General features: G+C 39.4%; 1 long non-coding RNA gene across 1 annotated transcript; it reads left to right on the forward strand.

The window, feature by feature from the left end:
* Positions 1 to 734: 734 nt before the first annotated feature.
* On the forward strand, positions 735 to 3,840 carry LOC128148877 (uncharacterized). The gene is made up of 2 exons (XR_008237437.1): positions 735 to 859; positions 1,134 to 3,840. It is a non-coding gene; the product is annotated as an uncharacterized LOC128148877 (long non-coding RNA).
* Positions 3,841 to 24,953: the final 21,113 nt, after the last annotated feature.

Genomic DNA, 24,953 nt, shown 5'->3' on the forward strand with positions numbered 1-24,953 from the left:
TAAATAGCAGCCTCATTTGTGATAGTTGTACTCAGCCATTTATTATTCACAGCTTATTAGAGTGGGAGTTAAAGACAGATTGCTGTAGTTTTCCATTTTTCATGGAGGTTAGGCAAAAATATTTCCTAGCATAACCAACACAGAGTCCCACTACGGGAGATGCCGCCACCTTGTAAACTGTGGGTCCTGTAACCAGACAGCCCTTCTACTTCATCGCAGCTTGGGAAATTCTCCATCAGCTGAAGAGATAACAGCATACGCATACCCATACACTGTTTATCATCTTGGATAACATCTCCAGTGATGACTGTAAAAGTTTATTGCCCCTAAAAAGCAGGAATAGAAAAAGCTATGGGCGGACCCTATCCTTGACTAAGCGCTGTTAGTTGGCATTGAATTTTGTGGATGGGCAGTGCTTTGGCCCCGAGGCACCATCTTTATGAATTTTATAACAAATTAGTAACGTGTGTCTTCAGTGGAACTCTGTTACTCCTGCAGCAGAGAGCTAATGAACCTTCCTGTATGATTAGACTTGGAAAGTTTCGATTTATAAATAGGCAAATAATTAATACTTCCAAAAACTATTTCCCCAATGTTATTTTAATGACTTAATTTTTACACTAATTAGACAATCTGGTTTAAAATTCATATAAAGGTAGGGGTGTTAATGCAAAACCCCAAAATGTCAAAATCAAGACTCAATATATTTGAATACAAAATCATAATATTTTTCTAATCGTATTTTCTAATCAGATTAATCACCTAAATTCATTTAAATATCTTTTTTTTTCAGCTCTTCTTATAGGAGAAACCCAGTCAACAGTTCCTCAGTAATGTCCAGCTTCTCAGAGAGATTAAGGTGTCTAAATAGCTTTGAAGTTTGGGGAATAAATGCCTCAGTTTAAATGTGCAAGGAACTGAACAGACTTAATTTTGCCCATGTTTACCTCCATCTGCTTTAATCTTGCCATGTCTGAAATGAGACTGCTTACATGCATAAAGTAAAGCCTGTACCTAGATTATATTATTGCCTGAATCAGGATCAGAATCTTGAATATTTACTTGAAGTCAAATGCTTTCAGTGTCCCATCTCATTCCTACCTAAGATATGTTTTCTCCTTTGATTTCAGAAGGAATCGAATGCAAATATTCTTCACTGCCTTGAAATAATTTGTACAAAACCCATTAATTCAAGTCCATAACTGGGACAAACCCAGCAATTTTTGGGGTTGATTTTGAGTGGATGGAGAAGTCAACAGCTATCTCTACTTGCCAAGGAAAAGAGAATCCCTTGAGTTTCCAGAACCTGCTGCCGGACACGCAGTCTTCTCTCCAGGTCGAAGGGTGCTCTGCATGGGAAGATAATGGAGGTGCCGGCCAGACTGGATGGAACTGAATAATTAAAGAAGCTTGTAAATTATGTTGCCATCAAATACTGGAGGATACGGTCCTGCTGCAGGAAAAGAACCGCCTCTTGTGTATCTGAGGCATTTTTCAGAAGATATTAAGGATGAATATTGGATGCATAATTAGGTTTTCTTGAAGGTATGTTGGTATGCTAGAGGTAGATCATGCAATAATTTCTATTATCCCACATTACCTATACTTTGACTGAGCAGTTGTATCACTGCTTGTATTTCTGCATCTCTAGTTGATATTTTTCTAGAATAAATATATTTCAGAAAATGGAAGATTATAGTTGCTGCTCTCTACCTGCAACATGCCTTTTTTTATTTCTTTCTCTTCATTTTATTCCCTTTACATATTTTCATCCCCCCTTTAATTTAATGGGAACCATACACAGACGTCAGGCAGATAAATGTACTGAAACCTGGTTAGCATTTAATCTCTTTTTAGATAAATGCAAATATTGCTGTCGATGGTACCGGAGCCTTGTCCAGCAGTCATCTGAGGAACTTGCTCATCCATTTTTCAGTGTGTCCATTACTATCAGTCATGAAGATTGTGATCCAGAATATTCGTTCTTGACGAAAACAATAGAATTAAGCCACAGGGCTTCAGAAAATTGCTTTCATATTCAAGCAGTGCTACACATATACAGACACCTTGTTGATGATTTTCCTGCCCTGAAGAAAATATATTGCTGCTGCCACAAACCTGTCTTTTGGCACTTTGTCACTTACAAGTGATGATAAAATTGCAACAAAGAGACTTCTTTTTAATCTCATAGGTCATCGTTTGTACTCTGGACAGTCCTCCCTTTGTCCTCTCATTTAGTTTAGATAAGGTGGAAAAATCCTCTTAGTTGCTTCTAAACATCTCTTAAAAATACAAAATCAAAAAATTCATCCTCGATGTACCCTCAAATTTTGAACATGACAACTTTTTTCTTCATGTTTCTCATCTAGATCAAAAGCTCTGTGTACATTTTAAATTTTTTTTTTTTTGGCAGCTGAATTGCAGGCAGACTTTTTGATTTATAGATTTGCATCAAACTGTAAACCTTAAGAGAGACATTTAATCCCTTTAATTTTGTGAGAATCCCAGAATCATGTGATAATTGTATTACTGAATTTCTGACCTTTATTATATCCATTTGTTACTGCTAAATGCTTAGCATAATTTTTTAAATTCAGTCATCCAGGCCAGCAATTCAAAGTTGCAGAAAACTTGTGACAGTTAGAAAGACAGAAAAATTCTGAATAAATCCACGTACATGTTGAATATTTTGAAGCTAGACTTTCACACCATTTGTACAAACAGCAATTTATCTGTCTACATTCTGTTTGATTTTTTTTTTTCTACATTTGTTGGGAGATTTTTCTCATCTTTGTCAGCTTCCTCTTCTGCTTTATAACTCAGTGTAGTCCCAAACCTCTCTGTGACATAAAAAGTCCACTGCCATGGGATTTTGATGCAGCAAATGCAGCATTTTGTCTCCTGTCTGCACTCTCTTCCAGTCTGTCTCTTCCAGTTGGAGGTATGGAAAGAGCAAAGAAGAAAAAGAGGCTTAAAATCTCCTGAAAAGGGCAGCAGAAGAAGGTACCCTTGCAGTATGTTTTCCTCTGTCCACACTGTACATCAGGCTTGTCTGCTCCTCTCCTGTACATCTGACAACTGGTATCCAGGAACAAGACAGGGTAGGAATGAGGTGGAACCAAAACTGGTGTCATACTTTTTATGTCGGGGTTAAACATACTGTTTAGAAAAATTAAGGGGTGCTATCAATACCTAGGACAGTTTCTCTACCTTTTCTCTCTTACTTTGGTCCCCCTGATTACCACCAAGCAGAGGCTGTGAAGGCATTACACGTTCCCTAGGACAAAGGAGCAGTCAGCTCCTGCAATCCCCATTGCACACAAGGGCTTGAAGAGAAAGGAAGAGACAGACCCAGAAATTCAAAGTTTACTGATTTGAGAACAACCTCCAGAAGCCTAGGACATTCACGGTTCCTCCTGTCAGAAAGCCAAGCATTAAGAACTACAGAAATGGACACTTAGGTGCCTAAATAACCATTAAAGGCCAAACTCTCTGTAAGTGCCCATGGGAAACAAGCCTTATCACTCTGGGTGAGGGGATCCTTGCGTTCAAACTGATCACTACTGAGGATAATAGACAGATTACTCATTTACCTGGATTTGGCCCCTATGAATAGAAAAGTCCTGGGCCTCCTGCCAGTGTCACCTTCCCTTGTCTCATAAAGTCACTGCAGATTCACCGATATAAACTGGCAAAAGCAGAATTAGCCACAATGAGCATTCTTGCTTCTTTGTGGGACTCTTCACAGAGTGGGCTGAACTTGAAGATAACGGACCACCATTGTCTAGTTTAATTGTACTGCTTGAAAACCTTCACAATAAATAAAGATGCATGCCTAAATAGCTAAGTTCAGAAAATTCTTTTTTCACTAGTTAAACTGCCTTTTTAGAGTTACTAATTATTCTTTTTCATTCTTACATTTGCCGTATTAATTTTAATTTTCTGCTAGGTGTTTATAGAATAAATACATCCAGACACCTTTCCCTGTTCAGGATTACTCTATAGTAATCTTCAAAACTAGTAGCTTCAAAAAGAAATAGTTTGGAACAGAAACAGATTTCTATGATATCCTGAATAACTGCAATGCTTAAGAATACTAATACAGAACTTTCACAGCCAAAGAAACAGTCTACGGTGCAGAACAATATTTTGCAGGAGTTACTGGGCCTGAGATGTTTGGACTTAGGATGTAAAAAGCAATTCCTCAAAAAAAATTGTAAATATTGTTGTTCAAAATAATTTCTCAGTGTAACACTGTATCGCAAATTGTTATATAAGTGAGGGGACATTACTTTTAAGACAAGTTTTCTCTCAAACCCTTTTGTTACATAAGTCACCTCCTCCTGACCTTATGCTGATCACATAAGATTTTGCAACGGTATCATAAAAATGTATGTGCTTCCTTGTCAAAAATAAATTTAAAAAGGCAAGAGCAAGAGGATTTCCTTGACTACAGACTATAAAATAGAAGCAGAAAATTATGGGAGAAAACCCCAACAAAATGATGAAAAGCATGAGCAATTTTAAGACTCTGATTGATGGAATTTTCTCAAAATTTTAGGAGGCTTTTGAAGTGTTAGTGCATTCCACAGCAACCACTGGTAGTTTCTGAACTCATATTTTAAGGCTGTATTTATACCAGAGGCTCAATTCTGAACTCAGATACAAGCTATTTTACCCTTGCGTATGTAATAAAATTAGTCACACTCCTGCTGTGCTTATACAGGGCTGCTTGTGTGCCTGGGGCAAACTCAGCAGCACGGCTTCATGCCTGTGCTCTGATGTTTGGCCCTGGTTACCCTGTCTCACACAGACCTGCTGTGCCAAAAAGGGACAACGCACTGCAGCCGCCCTGATTCTAATGGTATCTTATACTCAAACATTGAATTACCGTCTAGCCCAGTTCAAAAACTCCTGGATGAGACCCGTTAAGGCCAAATGCAGGAGAAGTTGTGCTGAACCAGCATGGGTGGCTGAAGCTGAGGCTTCATCTTGTCCTGCACTAGGAACAAGACACATCTGTCTCCAAGCGGTATAGCTGGGGTAAATGTGAGCGTACCATAAGAGTGGTAAACGGTGTAAGAGAGACAGGAGTGTTAACGTAATTGTGTTGTGCCAAATATTCGCTCTGGGTTTACAAAACACTTTTTAAAATCGGCAGGTAATTCAGGATTTAGCAATAATTTTGCCAGCTCTGGCATTTTGCCTGTATGTAGCTGTTAATGTTTTTATTCGTTTTTTTTTTTTTTTTATTTCTGCAGCAATCCTCTAGTATTTAATCATGTCTCTCTATGTTGTTATTTTTTTGTTTAGTGAAGCAAAGCTTCTCTATTACAGTCCTGAATCTCCACACTTGGGATCCCCGCGGTAACCCTGGCAACCTCGTTAGCAGGGTGGGCTACAGCTTCAGCACCTCTCGCCACCCCGCCCCCCCCAGCCCCCAGCGCAGCAGCAGCAGCGAGCTGCTGCCTGAGCTGGAGCGCATCACCGCGGCTGCTGAAATGTCACCGGGACGCTTGGTGTTGAGGCTGCAAGGCTGATGCCTGCATGCAGTTATGCACTTGGTTTTGCATGATCACCTAGTCCCCTTTTTTAAAAAAACCTATTTAGATTAAGCCTTTAATGTCATTTTTGAGAGGGTGGTAAGGTGCTACCACATAATTCTTCGTCAAAATAGGTGGCAGGGCTGAGCCCAAACATGCTTTGTCGGCTTTTGAGATTTTGTCATTATTACTCATACTGGAAACTACAAGGCAAGCTCTTTTAAATTCTTTTTAATCCACTAATTGAGTAAATAATTCTGTGTTTGCTATAGATAAAAAATTTTTTAAAAAGAAGGTATTTTCTATCCTATTCTATACGGTTCTCGAGCACTCATTCTGTTAGCATAATCAATAACCTATTAACATAATCAATATTACATTCTCCAGTATCATCTATTAAATTATACATCCATAAGGACATGCAAAATTAGTATGCACCATACAAATCTTACCTGATTTTTCTTTTTTACAGGTATTTCCCAAGATTCTTTCTTCCTATTTCATATATGTGTACTTAAAAAACATAATTGGGAAGGAAATTTTGGACTGATAGGCATAAAATATGGGCTGTCCTTCTCTTGAGAGATGTTGACAGTTGCTGTGGCTTCAAGATGGAGCACTCTACATGGTTAAAATTCCTTCAAACTGAACTACTGTAAATTTTTAAATCGTAAATTCTCACTGCAGTCCTCTGGTTCAGGCAATCCTGCTAAGTGTTCCACGTCTTCTTTCCAATATCTTTCCAGTTTATGGGTTGCTTCAGTTTTGTTGCTTTCCAGGGTGCTAACTTTAGTATGTTCACGTTTCTGAGAGCCAATATAGTTACCTTTTTTCTCTAGATCTAGTATTTCTCAAAAGAATTCCTCCTAGAAGGTTCCAAAAACAACTGACCCTTCAGAAGAATAAATGTTGTTTGCAGAATGTCTTAAACTTTTTAAACAGATCACTTTATGTATGTTAGTGACTTAGTTTACCCTTCATTAAAATCCCAGGGGATAAAAGTTTGCTTTTACTTTTACTCTTCAAAATTCAGCATGTGAAATACATTGATTTATTGATATTAGTTTAACCAAGCCAAGAAGTTGCTCAAGTATTGGGGCTTTCTGCGACAATTGAATTGAAATTGATTTATGACATAAGATTAATGAATAATTTCTTCTTGATCTATTGTTGTGGATGGGAAAGGCTGAAGTGATAGACTTACTGTTCAAATTTCTACGTCATACAAGCCTAGGACAAAACTGGAATGAGAAAGGGACAAGAAGGATTGGGCTCAAGGTTACAGTTTGAATTAGGGTTGAGACTGGGACTAAGGCCTGAGTTGGTGGTTTTATTCCTTGGTCCTCTGAGACCTTGTCCGTGTTGGTTTAAGAGCTAGGTGAGCGTGCTAATGGTATAGCAGTATCTATAGGGTTGTCTGTTAAGGTTTGTTATATTTGCTTAATGTTTGGATTCTGCTTATCTCCTACAGTGAGAAGGAGGGCTGGGACCCACAGGGTCTTACACTTTATGTGCTTGTTGGGTACGGCCTTTTGTCACAACGTAATGTTAAAGATAGGGATGGATGTAGGTTAGGAGTTGGAGCTTAGTTTATTTAGGCATGTGGAGCATGCAAGTCTGGCATGCTTCCTCGTTCCTGTAGGTTTTTTTACAAATTATCACTAATTCATGCTGTACCAAGGGTCAGCAGGCTGGAGTTTAGGCTGCCTGCACTCCAGGGCAACTTGGAGACCATGCCACCGGTGGCTTTGAAGGGGCCCTTCCAGGAAGGTCTGCAAAGGAGCCTCAGCCATTGATCCCTCCAAGTTTATGATTAGGCAGGAGGCTGAAAAGACAGTGCATGGCTCATGGCCATGTTGGGCTGTGTGAAAACCAAATCTGATTGAGGCTGGGTGTGGGTTTTGTTTTTACATGAAAGAGGACTTCAGTTTTGTGTGAACTGTTAGGTGAGTTGCTTGATATTTGATATTGATACTACATACGGATCTAATTGAGGACTGATGAGAAAATTGTGAAATGATTTCTATTCTGTTCCAAGATAGGTAACAGCAGCCAAGTAGAGTTAGTTCCCATGAGGGCAGAGGTCCAGCACATGTTGATTTTATTACTCAGTACCTGGATGTCCTTGTGTCTACCATAAACACTCTTTTCCAACTAAAAATGACTGCTGGATAATTGCAAGCTGGGACGACTTAACTGGCTAATCTGTGGATTTGGCAAGATAGGCAGATAAACTGAGCACTTCAGGCACTGCTCTCTGTAATCCTTTCTGCCAGCATTTGTCGTAATGTTAACAATAATCCTTAATAATAGTTTAGACACGTCTCCCCTGGCCAAAATCAAACACAACTGTTTTTCCATTTCACATCCATTGTCATCCTATTTCTTCAGGTGTTAAGTTTCATACAGCAATAATAATAAAAAAGTCAGTTCCTGGTGTCTGTGGCGCTAATTGAACTCCAGCTTTAGAGTTAATAGCAGCAAAGGGTAAAAAAATACTCTTCCCTTTGGCCCAAGTCCTTTTGCTAAGACCCTGTTCTTTCAGGATCACGAAGTAAAAGTAATAATTTATCATCTACATTTTGTAAATCTAATCAGAGCCCTTACTAGTGCTCATTATTATCCAGGCACAGTTAATGGGAATGGAAATATTAACAAATCATATGCTTCTTTCTCTACTGCAATTTATTTGAACATCAAGCTGTAAAATTAGCATGTTTATGTGACCCTGACCCCAAGTCAGTCTTAACCCTGAACTTTAAAAATAGTCTGGGACACCTCCCTTGACACAAGCACAAAACGTAAACTGTTTGTTTTCCTCTGAGTGTCAGCCTTCATCCTAGTTCTGCAGGTCTTGAAGGAGCACTTCAGCTTCTTCTTTTATAATCATACCCCAACCCCAACACTAATTGTAGCAATTCTACCTTTACTGTTAAAATACAATGCAGAGCAAAGCAGTCTCTGCACTTTTAATGAACTCTCAGGCATTGACTGTCATAATTCAGTCAGACTGCATTTAAAATACGGTGGTTTTTTCTGTATTTTATTCACTTCTAGGCCCTACTTCTCAAACATTGTATAGTGAGAGGCTCAGATGGAGCTTTGCTTCACATTATTCAAGAGCTCTAAATATACAAGTATTTATAACCAATGCATACTTATGTGATCTCAGGTGATGTTACATATAGTAATACAATAGCCTTCCTAGAGACAATGGTAGGATTACAGATAAATGTAATCAGGGAATGTTTAAACTGTAAAATGCCTCACAGTTTGAAACTTCTGGAAGCAAAACACTGACAGGGAGAAGCATAAAATGCTACACTCCAAAAATGAATAACATTCTAATATTATCAACTTCACAATGATGGCACCTAATAATATTCATATTGTGGTCTAATGTTTATAATGAGAGAGCTATCTTTGTGGACCATTGAGCTGCCAATTGGTGGATATGTGACTGCAATGGGATGTGCATGGCTGCAGTTAGCTCTATACTTACCAGCTCCTTAGTGGTCTAACCAAAATGGCACAGAGATCAGGAAACCAAATACAGCAGAAGCCAGAACAGACAATCATTTATTAGGTATGTTAATATAAAAAATCACATGACTTTACTGACAATAATATAGAAAAGTTTGGGCTAGACTATTTTGCGTTTCACAGCTCCTGTGGGTTTGCTTTCTTTGCCAGGCTTTGCAGCACAGGCTTTGTTCCAGGGTAAGTAGTTTAAGCCTGGCTCAAATGTGCAGTTTTCCTACTGTTTCTTCTCCCTTGGATATTTAGCTTTTCAGGAAACCTTCAACTCTCACCATTTCAGTATGAGAATAGGAAAGTTCATCTGAACAGTATTACTCCTGTAAAACTGTAGTATTACTGATTCCTACAATAGGTTTAGTGTTTTCCTGACAAAAATGACAATCATTCCATCTTCCATCATTGCAGTATCAGGAGATTTTAGTATGAAGAGAGAAACTTGCTGGAGTAGCCTATTTACAGATATTTTCTTTATCTTCATAATAGTCTCTTGAAAATTTGGTGACAAGATTTGGTAACAGATTGTCATTTAGGGCATAATATACCACCTGTAGCTTGCCAGTTTCTACAAACACCAAGGTGGGGAGATCCATTATACCAGTACATCACAAGGTCTTTCAAAACAACAGTGCAAAACACACTGTTCCAGATACATACATTCTCTCTTTGTAAAAGCCTGCAGCATAGTCAGCCATGGAAAAAAATGGCAAAACTCTTAGATCCTGTGCGTATCAATGCGTAGGGAGTTCGTCATGAGGTGATGCTTTTGGAACACAAACTGTGATATACAGTCATTGCTTTGAAATGTTAGAGAATAAGTTGGGAGGAAAAGTATAAATATCCACTGTCTTGGGGTGCCAGAAGGCATGAAAAATCACCACCCAATAAATCTTTTTGGGTTAAAAAATGAGTTCATGGCACCTCTAGGACTGAATACACAGGATTACCTGATTTATGGGAGTTATGAAGTTACATGGTGCCACTTGAGAAGCCCAAGGCAGGGAGCTGTGCAGTTGGAAGGATAAATAGTGATTATATTTGATTTTCAATACTGAGATAGGAAGGAAGAAAAAGTTCCATCAAGCCTCAATCGTTCTTTGAGACCCTGTTCTGAAAATATCTTTCTACCAGATACAATGGCATTTGGGCAGTTTCCAGTACCACATCAGGGTGGTCCTTTACTGAAAAAGAGTTAATAGCCAAAACCTAAATGCTTAGTGGAGATGTGGATTTTCAAGCAGGCAAATTAGGGAAAGTTTTTTTCTTCTGCAAGACTGCATGTTTAGATCCTGATGTAAGTGGAGGAGTGTTCTCCAAACCCACAGTTGGGCAGCTGAACAAGGGAAGAATTCGTTTTTAGATTTCAAATGTGTGTACATGTGATTGGTAAAGGACTCTTTCAGATTTGGCCAAATTCTGCTTGTATTACTCTTGAAAATAGTTCTAGTATATAATTAATGGAATAGTAGAGAAATGGTAGTCAACGCAAGTAACTTGATTATCAAAACTATTGTGCCAAAGAATAAGCACCTTTCTTATTTCCTGTTTGTTTATTGGGATCCTTTCCCCACTTTCTTTAAGATGCCATTAGCATAAAGCAGCAAGTTAATCTGTCAGAGATGGTCTAGCTGTAGGTGCTGCTGCCTTGAGGCAGGGAATGGAGTAGGGGACGTCTGAAGGTCTTGTTTTCAGTGGTTACTAGGGCACTGGAAGTACAGCTTGGTTCTGTTGAATCTATCAGTCTCTTTACAAAGCAGATATGCCTGGTGAATCACACAAATTGAGAGAAAAACTATGTAAGGATTAAGGCTTATTTACTGGAAAAAACCAACAGCATAGTCTTCTGCTTGACCTTAGGCACCTAAACAAAAAAGCTGGGTTGTTAGAGGTGCTGAGTGCCTGAAGCTTTCCCTAAATCCAGTGGGAATGCTGGAAACTAAGCAGTAAGGGAAAACCCAGCCAGTTTTGTTTAGATTCCTAGCTTCAGGTAATAGGATTTGTTCTCTTCCTTCTTCTACTTTTCCACCTCCCAGAACTGAAATAATTTAAGAGCCTTTGATTGAAAATGTGAATCATTTAGGCAAAGCTAATGATAATACCTGTACTTCAGGTTCTTTCTCATCAGTATGAACTTCTCATTTCAATTGCATGTGAAACTCTAGTTCTTTGTCAGACATAAATTGCAGATTCCCTAATTTCCCTCAAAACTTACTCTTTCTTTTTCTTTCTTTCTTTCCTTCCTTCCTTCTTTCCTTCTTTTTTTCTTTTCTTCCTTCTGTCTTTTTCTTTCTTTCCCTTTCTCTTTCTTTCTCTTTCTCTTTCTCTTTCTTTTACTTTTTCTTTTTCTTTCTTTCTCTCTCCTTCCTTCCTTCCTTCCTTCCTTCCTTCCTTCCTTCCTTCCTTCCTTCCTTCTCCCCTTTCCCATTTATATCTCTCTGCTTTTCTTCCTTCTTTCCTTCCCTTTCTATACAAATATTTCAGTTACTTCTGAGAACAAGAATAGGAATAAGGAAACTGTCGCCCAAAACTTAAAAAGCTACTTATGATTTTTCATTGTAATCCTTCAGTAAGAACTTGAAATGTAAAGGTCTATCATGTGTCAACATGGGCCAGTTATTTCCAGCTAAGCTTCCCAAAGAACAGTTAATTAAATCTTTGCAATATTATTTTTTTAGGACATCAACAGCATTTTCTGTGAAAATTCTGCCTTAATGGAGCGTGCTAAGCAGCTGCACAACTCCTGTGCGCTAGGCAAGTTAACACTGCCCCCACCCCCCACCCCCCACACCCCACACCCCCCAGCACCCCAGCACCCCAGCACCCCTTCCCTCCTCCCAGCTGAATGACTGGCCTCAGCACTGCCCTGTGCTGTTGACGCTGAGAAGGACTTTCCCTGCAATAATTCCCTCCTATGTGGGGCATCAGCTTGACAGCAAATGTAAGAAAAAAAGTTCTCAAGAAATGAGTGCTTCCACTGCTGTTACTTATGCAAAATGTAGATTAATGAAGTGAACTGAGGTTTGCAAAGAGCATGGGCTGAACAGGCTCAGGCTGATTGGAGCTAAGATGGGGAGAAGCAGATAAAAGCCATGGGGCAGATGCAGAAGGATGTTTAACTTCACCCTCCTTTCTAAAGTCTGAAGCTGAGTCCACATTTAGGAGAAAACCTTGTTTCAGCACTCCATTGGCAGAATAACTTGTTCTTTTTTTTTTTTTTTCTGCTAGATGTCCACGTAAGAGATCACAATTAATACATGAGCTCAACGAGGAAAAATCTGGGCTGTGAATGTAAAATTCTCCTCCTTGCTAAGGAACTATTTGGGGCCAGTACGATTCTCTGGCAGAACTCCCATTCTTCCAGGTTGCATTAAAAGAATGTGAATATGAAGAAATTACATAAAAAAGAAAACTAAAGTGAATGTTGTAGTTGCAAAATGCAAAGCATACTTTATTATGCATTCTTTCACTGTGTTTTCACATGAAATTTTGTTCTAAAAAATTCAGGCTTATTCTGGCTGTGGTATACACTTAGGTATGTTTCATTCATTAGTTGCTATATCTTTTTTTCAAACCAAGTATTCCAAGCATAATTAAATTTTCCTTTCAAAAGGCAATAATTTGCTTTGATTCTCAAAAACACACGCCAGGAACCAGCCCTCAGTCAAAATAGAACTTGATGAAAAATAGAAAAATCTCTGTTATTCCTGCAATTTTATGATCAAATTTAGTACTAAACTTTATAAAGCAATGTTTCGCTTTTATAACTTAATAGACTAGCAACTTAGTAGAGTGCTGTACATCCAGAAGTGGTTAAGAAATCTACTTATGCATCTCATAAATAATTCTGGCAGGTAAGAACCAAAGTGCTGCTCTTTCTATGGGCACCTATGTATAATTGTGTAGTGGACTTCCACAGGATCAACATGGCATTATTGAAGATTTGTCTTGAAAGATTTATCTTATTCTGTTAAAACAAGTCATTAGATTTATTTCTTTCAGTATCATAGGTCTTCATTGAGTCAAATAAACCATATTTTGTTTACCACCCTGGAAAGATATAAATGCTAAATACTCTTTAACTTTATTTTATGAGAGTGAATATTATATTCCTCTTTCCAGTGACCTTTTATTGCCTTGTGAATAAAAAAATAATTTACCAGACAGAAATAACAGCCAGAGGAAGGTGGGATTTATGAGCATGCCAACTCCACTAAAACCAAAGGATAAACGTAATAGTCTCAGAATAAAAATGGTGAATTATCTAGTGCTCTATTCTCAAAACTTTAAAATAACTTTTCTCACAAAATTAGAGCTTTACTCATGTCATCATGGTAGAAGTAAAAGAGCGCACATTCTGTTTCTTCCTTTTTTCTGTTCCTTGTATCCTAATGAATCAAAGAAATAATTAGATATATTCTATTTGTAAGAAATTAGAATATGAAATAATTGTCCATCCAGTCTGTAACAGATCATTAAATACATGAGCTGCAGAATGTCTCTAAATTCTGAACACAGCAGATTTTTATATCTTCCTAGAGTGTTAAGTATTTCTTTGTAGTAAATAATGGTATGAAGTCTACAACTTTTCAAAATAAGGCAAACATGAAGTTTCAATGCTGGAACCTGTTTGCTCTATAGGATTTCTCATTTTGAAATGCAGTCTGCTTTGAGAAGTAACTGTAAAATGGAAACTGTTTTCCTGAGATCAGCTCTCAGAACTTTGTTTTACGCTACACAGAAATAATATTTATTTAGGTGGCTTCATGCTAAATTCCTTACTGAAACCCAGAGATACTAGCTCTTCTACACTTCAAGAAACAGTTACCTTCTCAAAATATGTGGTTAGCCTAGTTCAATAATCTCCCTTTGCATTTTAACCCACTTTATAGTTAAATCTGATTTTTCTTTCATTGGAAATTCTCACTGAACTCGTGCACACAGAGAGATCAGACTCACAGGTATATAGCTGATTTTGTAATTTCAAGCATTCCCTTATTTCTTAAATGTAAGAAAGAGGCTCACAAGTATTAGTTTTATTATTTTTTCAGTCATACGATGCTGCACCTGCATTGACAGATCAGTACAAATGCTTGGCATTTATGGCATGTATATGTTCTTGAAGAATTCTAGGATAGGAAACAGCTTGTTTTCCCAGCTTAGTTACATTTCACACTTTGATTCTCTTTCCAACTGATATTTAGTAGTTTCCAATTCTCTACCCCCTCCAGTTAGCCCATGGGATCCTTTGGAGAAGGAGAAGAGAGGGAGAAGGCAGAAAGGTGGGGGACAGCAAGGCATCCCTTTGCAAGGTGCCAGCGAACCCCCTATCTCAGGAGCCTTCTGGTTACAGATGGGACGTGAGGGGGAGGAGTAAAGGGGGGGGGCGGAGAAAGGAACCATGCAAATTTGAGGAGGAAAAATAGTTTCAGGGGAGTCAGGAGAACAAGAGAAAGTAGGGTTGGGTCTGTCTACAGTAGATCAGGGCAGGGAGCAATGGTCAAGTCCTTTGTTAAATGGGGTTCAGGTTGGCCTACTGTATAAGGATGAGATGGTTGCTTCCTCCCCGGGAATGGATGGTTGAAAGGGAAGCACATAGCAAAGCACTCTTTGTACCTTGCACATTCCCAGTAGACTTGCATGGTCCAGGTTTCCATCTGTCTCCTGTGGAAGTGCTTGGGATGGGGTACAGGGACATCGCATGCTACTACAGTGGGTCAGGTGAGGACTTTTACCCCTTTTCTCTAAGGTTTTTAATTTGTATTAATTTTATTCTTATTTAAATTTTGTTCCTTATTTCATATTTCACATAGTTTTTCATATTACCATCAAACTAATGCTTACTGATGAAATTTCACAGTTGCATGTATTTCCTAAGCAACATGTTCTGTAAAAAACAAAATTAACTCATTCTTAGTTATCTCTTGTCTGGAGACAGTACTCAGCCATAACTGACTGAGGACATAAGCGAGCAAGGCTGCTGGAGTGGGTGGTCTTCATTCCCTGATAGTTTCAAGGGACCTTGTGGGGCCTCCCATTGTTATTTCCATGGTGGAAGACTGAAGTCAAAGCAACTTTGCATATTACCTTTCCCAAAACCAGGCACGTGCACCTCTGAGCGCTACATGGAATTTGCTAGCATTTCAGCTCCACAAAAAATAACCAAGTCAAAACCCAAAGTGAATTATGATTTGTCTTTTTGTTCATAAGATGAAATGAGTAGTCTACTGCCCTAAGATTTCATAGATTTTTATTCTAAATTAATGACAAAAATATTTGTGAATAAAATGTCCATTTTACACCTGTAATAGAATTTTCTTGCAGTAGCAGCAGCTGTGTCTGTTCCATGTAGATGACAGGCTGACAAATGGAAAGATTATTTCTGTTCCTTCTTTCATTTGAGAGTCATAAATCTGAAAAATGCGGAATAGATTTTTTTCGTGCATCTTATAAGACTTTATAGGAAGATCCAAGATGGCAGAGAGGGCACAGTTCCAGAATATAAATTAAGGTCTGTACTGGTACCACCAGCAGTCACTCAATGTGATTTGACAGTATCTTTGTCAAATCAATATACAATGCTTTGTTGAACTAGTGGAGTAAGTGGATATGTCTGATAAAATAAACAATGTGTTGTCCATGCCATTGACATGAATGCTTATTTAATAAGATTGTTTTGATTCAAAGTCAATTTTCATATTTATACTATTGCAAATCCTGCAGAAGCAGTTGTGTCAGCCATCTGTATAACCTCATATTCGATAGAGATGCAGATCTATTCAGCTTTGTCTTGAGGTATATCTATAGTGCTACCATATAGATAGTAAATACTATGATAATTTATATTCACCCTGCATAGGCAGACACGAAGCTTTATCCTATCTCAGTGGTGATACAAAGACCAAATATGTCGAGTTATTGGTTAGCTCAGGTGCTCTTTGTAACAAGGTATTTCACTCTGTGCTGCTCTGGAGCCGGCCTATTTGGGGGAAGTAATTAGACCATGGACCTACAGCTTCGCAGGATCTTTTTCTTGGTTTTCAGTGCAGCAGTTCCAATATCAAATTTTCCTGACATGCAGGGCTGCTAAATTTAAGAAAAATATAGATCCTTCCATACATATCTATGGCAATTCAAAGGGAGTGGATTAAGTTGTATTATTTGTGCTGGTGAGCAGTTAAGCCATGGAAAACGTCACCCTGGACCACAGTGCAAAGCATCTTCAGGGGACAGTGGTGTCAGTAGAAACTGATCTCTCAGATCACTGACACAATTAGATTTCAAAATCCTTACTAAGCCTTAAATGACATAGCTCATACGTAATTTTGTTTAGCTGTTCTGGTGACTACCTAAATCATTTTTTAATGATAAACCTTTTTTATTCTATCCTTTTCTCTTTCTTTTTATTCCTATACATATATACAAGCACAGGTAGTCTTTATTCAATTCAAATATTAAGATTATATAATCAGAGGGCACTTTAATGTAATCTTTCAGTGCATGAAGGGTCATATTACAATAAGGATTTGTGATTGTCTGGTTACCTTGAGAAAGTGCTTTTATTCATAGTGTAAAACGAAAGCCAGGTGGTGGCAGGTTCTGTTCTTTAACTGTGTGATGACTTCTCCATCACTATAAGCCCTTCTTATCTCTGGTAGTGTAAGAGATACTAGTTGCTGCTTGAGCATGGGTGAGCCAATTATTTCTTTTTATGGAATATCTGGATGTAGGAAGACTGGTATGTGTTTCTCTCTCGCTGGTACTGCTTCCACAGAGCCAGGCATGTCCCCTTTCTACCTCAAATATTCTGAAACTTTTACCTTTTCTTCTTTTCATCTTCATAGGTAATGAAAATCGCCCTTTACAGGGGATCTGTATAAAGATCTACCCCTCACTTCTGAGGACTTGAGCAGAATCCAGGGTTTGTGCTTATGTTTTGCACACAGAGCGAGCCGTAGTGTGTTTGAAATTATAAAAATATAATTTTTTGTTTGAAATTATAAAACTATAAAATAACTGTTTTAACTTGAATGTAGAAGGCCTGCTGTCCTGCGTTTGGCTAGGAGAGAGTTAATTTTCTTCCTAATAGCTGGTATAGCATTATGTTTTGGGTTCAGTATGAGAAGAACGTTGATAACGCACTGATGTTTTCAGTTGTTGCTAAGTAGTGTTTCGACTAAGTCAGGGATTTTTCAGCTTCTCATGCCCAGCCGGCAAGAAGGCTGGAGGGGCACAAGAAGTTGGGAGGGGACACAGCCAGGGCAGCTGACCCAAAATGGCCAAAGGGATATTCCATACCATGTGATGTCATGTCCAGTATATAAACTGGGGGCAAGTTGGCCTGGGGGGGGATTGCTGCTCGGGAGCTAACTGGGCATCGGTCAGCGCGTGGTGAGCAATTGCATTGTGCATCACTTGTTTTGTATATTCCAATTCTTTTATTATTATTATTGTCATTTTATTATTGTTATCATTATCGTTATTAGTTTTTTCCTTTCTGTTCTATTAAACTGTTCTTATCTCAACCCACGAGTTTTACTTTTTTTTTTTCCGATTCTCTCCCCCATCCCACTGGGTGGGGGGGAAGTGAGCAAGCAGCTGCGTGGTGCTTAGTTACTAGCTGGGGTTAAACCATGACACCTGCTTTGGTATAGCTCCCTGGTCTTCCTCAATATATGAAAGAACAGCCTAAAGCAGAGAGGGCAGCCTGCGCAAGTGGGCTGGTGTCTTCAAATGTGGCGAGGGGAGATACAAAGCTCCCCATGCGCCTCGCCTCTGCCTCCTACTCCCTATGTTCAACATCCATCTCCAGATGGAGTGAAACAGGGAAGAAGCAGAGAGGTCGCTCCATTCCTCCTCCATAGCGTGGCTGCCTTCATAGGATGATTCAGGAAATTATCCTTTTTCATGCATTCCACCCTCTGGCAAGCATCTTCCCCACAGAGGATGCCAGCAGCATTTCTACCTCCAGGAGGAAGGAGATAAAATTGTAAATAACATTTAAGAGTTAACTGGTTTTGGCTATGTTGCGTAGGCTGAAAGCCCTATTTTCTCCTTCAGAAATTTGTTTTTTGTGATCTGACTGACGCAAGCCAGGGAGCGAACACAAAAGACATTTCTGCAATTACATGTGCCACAGACCAGAGATCAGTAGCACAAGTGAGATTCAAATATAATGAAAAATGGGAAATCACAAAGGGCAGAGTGACTGCCACAGTCACGGTGGCAGGACTCCCAACGTGTGCTGCAGCTACTGTAATACCGAGCAAACCTGTGCTGCAATTCGGGTGCGTCCCACGGCACGAACACCACCCCTCCACCAGGCCAGAGCTGTGCCAAACCGAGCTGTTGACAATGTCCTCTGAGCAAGACAGCAGCACCATTTCTACCCTGACCTGAAGGAGAAACATTTTTATTCTGCTCTGTGGACAAATGTGCTGAGGAAAGACAGCTGTCTGATTGCATACAGTCTCCTACAAGCTGGTGTGTCTCTGAAAAGACACTGGTGGGTTGTGGATGAGCTCTAGTGCTGGTCCCAAGTTCTTCTCAGCCAAAGCATTTTGGGCCGTGGCTGCTCATTGTTCTCATCTTTGCACGCTCCCAAATCTGGATACTAGGTTTGGTAGATAATGCTAAACAATTTAACTGGCTAATTTGATAGAGCACAAGGTTTTGATCAGTAAAATATACCAGCGCAACACATACACATGTATGAATGCAGCCCATGTGAAATGCATTTAGTATCAGTTAAATATTTAAGCGTCATGAATTGTAATTATAAATAGAAAATAATGGTAAAGCTATTCTAGTTCTAGTAGTGGTTCTACAAAATACAATTCTTCACCCTGTGCCGTCTAGCACTTTCATTATTAAAAATTATCTGGGAAAAAAAGAAAAACCTATTAAAGTTTGTAAGTATCCCCCAAATTGTGAGAGAAAAAACCAAATAAATTTGCTGGCATTCAAACAGCTATGTTTAATTCAGGCCCAAATGTCAGGAACAAAAACTACTACATTAAAAAACACACCTCTCGAAACAGAAATTCTGAAAAACATCTTGGCTTTTGGAGCAGATGATCTGCTCCTCAGTGCTGTGGCAAGAAGAGCTAATGTAGATAAACAGGATGATCTCAAGTAAGGGGGTTATACTTAGGAATATTTTGTCACCATCTCTTGTGATATGAAACCTAGAAAACAGGATAGGAAAATGAGAGTGTGACAGATTCAAAACAAAAAATAAGGAATTATTTTTTTAAATGCTCCATATTTAAACTGTTAAACTCACTGGCATACAATATTATGGATACCAAAATCTTATGCTAATGAGACAAGTTCTTGCAAGTACCTTCCATGGAGCACTCTTGAGCACAGAAGTGTCTGTATTTGTCATAAAGCTGGAGGTTGGTAGAGGAGTCCAGAAAATATCACTCACTTCTTTCCTTTTTTTAAACTTTCCCCGAGTCATCCACTACACATCACTGTCAAAGAGAAGCCACTTACCTAGATAGACCTTGGGTCTGACCTAGTACAGCTAGTCATATGTTGTTCCTATTACTGCTATATTTACCATCCTGATATATGATCAGATCTATAATATTGTGTCCCGTTCTGGTGTTCACAGTCCAAGAAGGAAACTGAAAACTTGAAGACTGTAAGAATATTTTAAAAGTATTAGGAAACAAGTCAAATAATAAGGGATCCTGTTAAATTTCCCTTAACAAGGGCAGGGCTAAGAGATACTTTGCTTATAGTTCAAAAGTATCTAACTGGGAAAGGCCAAACTCTTCAGCAGAAAAAAGTCATGCGTGATGGTAGCATTCATCTGGCTAAATATAGATGTCTCTATCTAAGCTGGTCCATCTAGAAGCTCTGTGTGTCAGTACAGATCTAAGCAATACTCTCAGTGGATTGTAAAGCACAATTCATCTCAGTCTAAAGCAGATGTCTAAAACAGGTTAGATGAATCACTCCCTTAAAATTTCTATTCGCTCCACTGTCTGTGAAAGGCACCTAGTGTGACTAGAACAGTTGCAGACCTCTACTGAAGGTACCCAAAATTGGTTGAATCTTACTCCTAATGTCTATGAACTGATAAGTAAGAATGGTAGAGTACAGATTACTACTCAGTGTGATTAGCGATTGGAACACATTATGAAGGACTGAGATGGCTCTTCTTTCAAAGACTTTTTAAAAATTAAGGTTACACTTTATTTCCTAGAAAATATGCCCTAGTTGAAACATGGCTGTTGGCCTTGTGCCAGAGGACTCCTCTGGCCCACATTGTACAGGAGGTCAGACTATCAAATCATAATGATCCCTCCTGGCCTTAAAAATCTGTGCCTTCAATCACTACTAATGAATAGTGGCATGTTTTCAATGCCTTATTAAGTGGCTCTTGATCAATACAGATGTGCCATTTACCTGCAGGGTTTTTCCCACAATTGTTAGCTGCTGCTGCTGCTGTGTTTGTTTCAAAGGATGTAACATTACAAATCAGCTTATGAATCTCAAACATGCTGAAGTTTTCCATCAGTACCAAAGGGCAGATTTAGCAGTGGCTCAGAGGGTGGTAGACTTCCCCCTTAGCACTCTGCTCCATGCTGTGCAGCCAGAAGTGAAGCTGCAGTGTAGCACAGCCCTTTCTATCAATATCGTGGCAACATCCAGCCCTGTGTAGCCAAATTTATCCTTGCATCACTTAGTTTGCAGTGAAAATGGCTGAATGTAAAGCTTGGAGTTTAAGGAGAGTCTTTCCTGACTCAGTCTTTCCTGTCACTGACAGGTTTATCTGTAGTACAGGATGCCTTTATATCCATCATTGTCATACATAAAGAAAAGATAAAGGTGTATGCATGGCTATGCCATGAGTGTGTTCTATGCTACCCTAGTTTTCATTAAGTATAATGGCATGCAAACGCATTAATTAAACTGAGTGTTCACAAATACAGTTTTACTGTGTATTGCTGCCATTTAGGATGACTAACCAGGACTTGCAGACAGTAGCTGTGTTCTTGGGGTAGCTGGTATGAAATCACATTGTGAGTCAATACAACAACAACAACAAAACCACTTTTGATTGGACTGAATATTTCACCAACTAAAAAATTTTCTACTAATTTTGTTAAATCTATGACATGCATAGTGGTTCCTGACACTCTCCCTTCATTATTATTGGTGTTATTAGAAATCCTGCATGTTTGGCTTTTATTAAAGGGCTGATCAAGGATGGCATGGAGGAAGGGGGCATTGAAGAATATTATAAAACCAGAAAACTCTGTTTCTCATGGGTTGAACAGTGATCAGTATCACTGGTAATAATCACTGTCTCATCTGATTTGTTTTCATCTCACAAATAAGCACAGCTGGGAAAGCTATACCTGAAAGGCTTAAATTCCTGGTTCCTAAAGCTGGATCTCCAGCTGCAGGTGCTCAGACATCTCTAAGGTACTATCAGCAAGCCCAGTCATAAATCACAGAGACTTGCTGTTTACCACTGTGACTGATCTCCAAAAACAGGATCAATGCAGCTCATTCCTGAAACCTGAAAACAAGTGTGTATATATAAGAGAAAGTGTCAAGAAAGGCAATATTAAAAAGAAGGTCAAACTTTAATTCACCTTGGTTCCCAGAAACATTCCTTAAAGCCTCCTGATGAGACTAATTTCACAGCCTGTGTGGATTGCATTACGCCTACCCTTAAACCGAGTCCTTTAAAGATAGTTACTGACTCATTTTTATTCTAAAAAATCTTTATGTGGTGCCATCCGTTGTTATCCAATAAAGCAAATGCAGATGAATTAAATGTATTTTTCAGTGGTATTTTTTTACTGCTAGAAGGCTCAGTCCAGGTTTTGCCCCACTTTGGGGCAATGGAGGGACATCTTTTTGCACTGTTCCAGGAGAGGCTTGGAGAAAAGCAAGCACTTTGAGGCAGCGATACATAGAGCAGCCTATATTCTCCAGCACAGGGAACTGCCTTGTTGTGGGGAGGAGGCAAAATCAAAGCTCCTGCCAACCTAATTCCTTTCTCTTTGCACAAAGTAAAGTCATTACTCTGCAAAGAAAGATCGCTCTCCCTCTCACAATCTGGTCTTTAACTCCAGCACCCAGCACTGAGACACAGGAGGAATTCTCACAGCCTTTGGCATCTCTGCTGTGTGCCAGCTGAACCACAATTTGTTCCTTCCTGAATACATCCTGCAACTGAAGGAGCAGACTGTGCTATCATCATACTTGTATAAGGTGAGATCAAAGATCCTTCCAGCCCAGTATCCTGTTTCTGAGAGTGGACAGCAGCAGATGTTCCGGGAAGAGTGTAAGAAAAAGTCAAACTACAATGACACTTTCCCACTGTGTTCGCCCAGACTCCAGAGATTTGTGCCTCACGCATTTCCTCAGCTAGAGCCAAAACCTGCTCAACACTTTTCTCCGTAAAATGTTTGCAACCAATACAGTACGTTGTTCTCCCTGGAGTTGATCCTCCAGGGATCAAGGTAGCAATGCCACCACAAATCCAAAGTATCTACCGTTCATCCAGTTGCATTACATTCCTCACCAGTTACAACAGGATTGGGCTTTCTCCTGGCAGGTTGCCACTTTTTCACTGGCACAGTTTGAAACAAGAATCTCAATAAATGGGTAGGCAAACCCCACTCTCTGACAGGACTCACTGACAGCATATTTGTATAACTTTGCTGGCTTTCATGGAGCCGGACTACATTCTCACTGGACTGTGTGTCATGTTTAAAAGCTGAGCTAGAACAAAAGTTTTTGCACCTGTTACAGTTTTAGAGTAGAGCTGTGCAGGCATGGCTGGGTAGACAGGCAAAGGGAATGTTCACACCATATTCTAGTGCCAACTTGAGCACGCAAGAAGTCTTCTGTAGCCAAGAGAAAGAGAAGGCATGTACTTCAGCTCTACAATTATCCTAGAGAGATCAGCCTCCTCGTCTAGTTTCTAAATTTGGAGCTAAAATTCAGGCACATGAACACCCTCCCCATTACTCCAACATTTTCCAGTTACCAATTTTGATTTTAAAATAAAACTAAGTGACTAGATTTCTGACAATCTGCAGTGGCTCGGCATCTTGCCCCGCAGCAGTTTCAACTCTGGCAACAACAACAGAACTTTTAGGAATAAAGGCTCTGACTGATTTTCTAGTTAACTTAATTTATTGTAATTAGCTTTACTTAATTATACATACAGCTGTTCTGCACCCTCAACATAGCTCAGGGGACTTTTTAAAGTGCTTAAGTCTAAATGTCATGTTTTAGCACAGTATAGAGCACAGTATTCTTCTTCTCAGGATCTGGTGGGAGGGAAGGGCATCCAGCAGCCCATCTTTCTTTCCTTTCACTCTCTCCACACACTCTCAGCACATCCTCCTCCCCTTCTCCTTTTCTTCTTGGGCAAGGAAGAGATACCTGTTCCTCTGCTATACCTGACACTCGCTCAGTGCACTGAAGGGCTGCGGCGATCACCACCTTTGCCCCTTCCTGGGGCACACACTTGCTGTCTCCAGTAAGTATCACCCCATCTAGCCAGGGGAGGAATATGCCTCAAAGACAATCTTAACCTTGACTTTTCTGCTGCCTTTACACCACTGGGATATATCTTCTTTCCTTATCACAGATAAACAGTGGAAATATTTATGATATTGAATCCCATGTTACAAATCTCGTAAGGAGACCTTCCTTAAAGTAAAGCTTCGTAAGGACTCTTTCCACCCTGTTCGCAAAGCATTCCTATGCTCCTAAAACTGGTTAATAAATTCTCTGTCTAAATCACCTCAGTGCAAAAGGCAGCACAATTTCAGCAAATCAAGCACTTACATAAACAATCACCTGGACTCTGCCACTAGGTGTGTATTGTTTATTAAAAGTAGGTAATGACAATATTTGAGATAGATTGGAATTTTAATCTGCTTTTCTATCAGATGAGACTATGCAAGGTCACATTCACTGCAGTTCAGATACTCACGTGTGTACATTCCCTACACAGATAACTAGTGCTGTCCAATTTTGATTGTACTGTCATTTCACTTAAAATAGTTTATAGCAATTCTTTTCCCTTTATTAATCCAACAGAGTTTTGGTATCCTTATCTTTATGAGGTCTTTCCTGTTTCGGCAAACTTTTGCGAGCAAGGTGTAGACGGTGCCAGAACATCTTGGGGATAATTACTCTTCAACTAATTTGAAGCAGTAATGATGATATTCTAGATTTTTATGGAGCAAATGTTTTATGTTTTATTAATTGCACTTGTTCTTTCCTTTGGTATTTTTCCTGATGTCTAATAGCCTTCCAGGTTTACTGTCTAAACTATTCCTATGCTGCACATCTTGTACCCCAAAAGAAAGCCTTTATGATAGCACTCTAAAGCCCAGATGCTGCCCTTTGGAGAAAGAAAGTATTTATGAAGAAAACTTTAGTCAGAAGCACATTCACTACTTGTGATGGGGAATGTCTGGCAGATTGTGCCCTTTCACAAACCCGGATCTCAACGTATGGATTCTGTTTGTCTAACACAATCATGGCTTGTACCACCATCCTAGCCAGGTACCGCAAAGTCTAACAGGTATAATCAACAAAAATCCCTATACCTTTTCCCTATACCCATCTGCCTCTTCCTTCTCCCTGTCCTTCCTCCCTCAGGGCCAAGACCATGGGAGTTTTGACTGAACAGTTGGGTAATTTTGTTTTGTGTTGGGAACATCACAGGAAAGGTTTGAGGCAGGCAGGGTGACCTGGCGGTGGGCTGAGTGGTGTCCTGGAGGCTCAGGCCTGTATGGGGTAGCATGTGGGTGGAACCGTGACAGAGCTGGTATCTCGCTGGGAAGGAAGCTGCTTACCCCAAACTTCTGCAAATCCTTATAG

Source organism: Harpia harpyja, chromosome 1 (genome assembly GCF_026419915.1).
Source record: "Harpia harpyja isolate bHarHar1 chromosome 1, bHarHar1 primary haplotype, whole genome shotgun sequence".
Lineage (NCBI taxonomy): Eukaryota > Metazoa > Chordata > Aves > Accipitriformes > Accipitridae > Harpia > Harpia harpyja.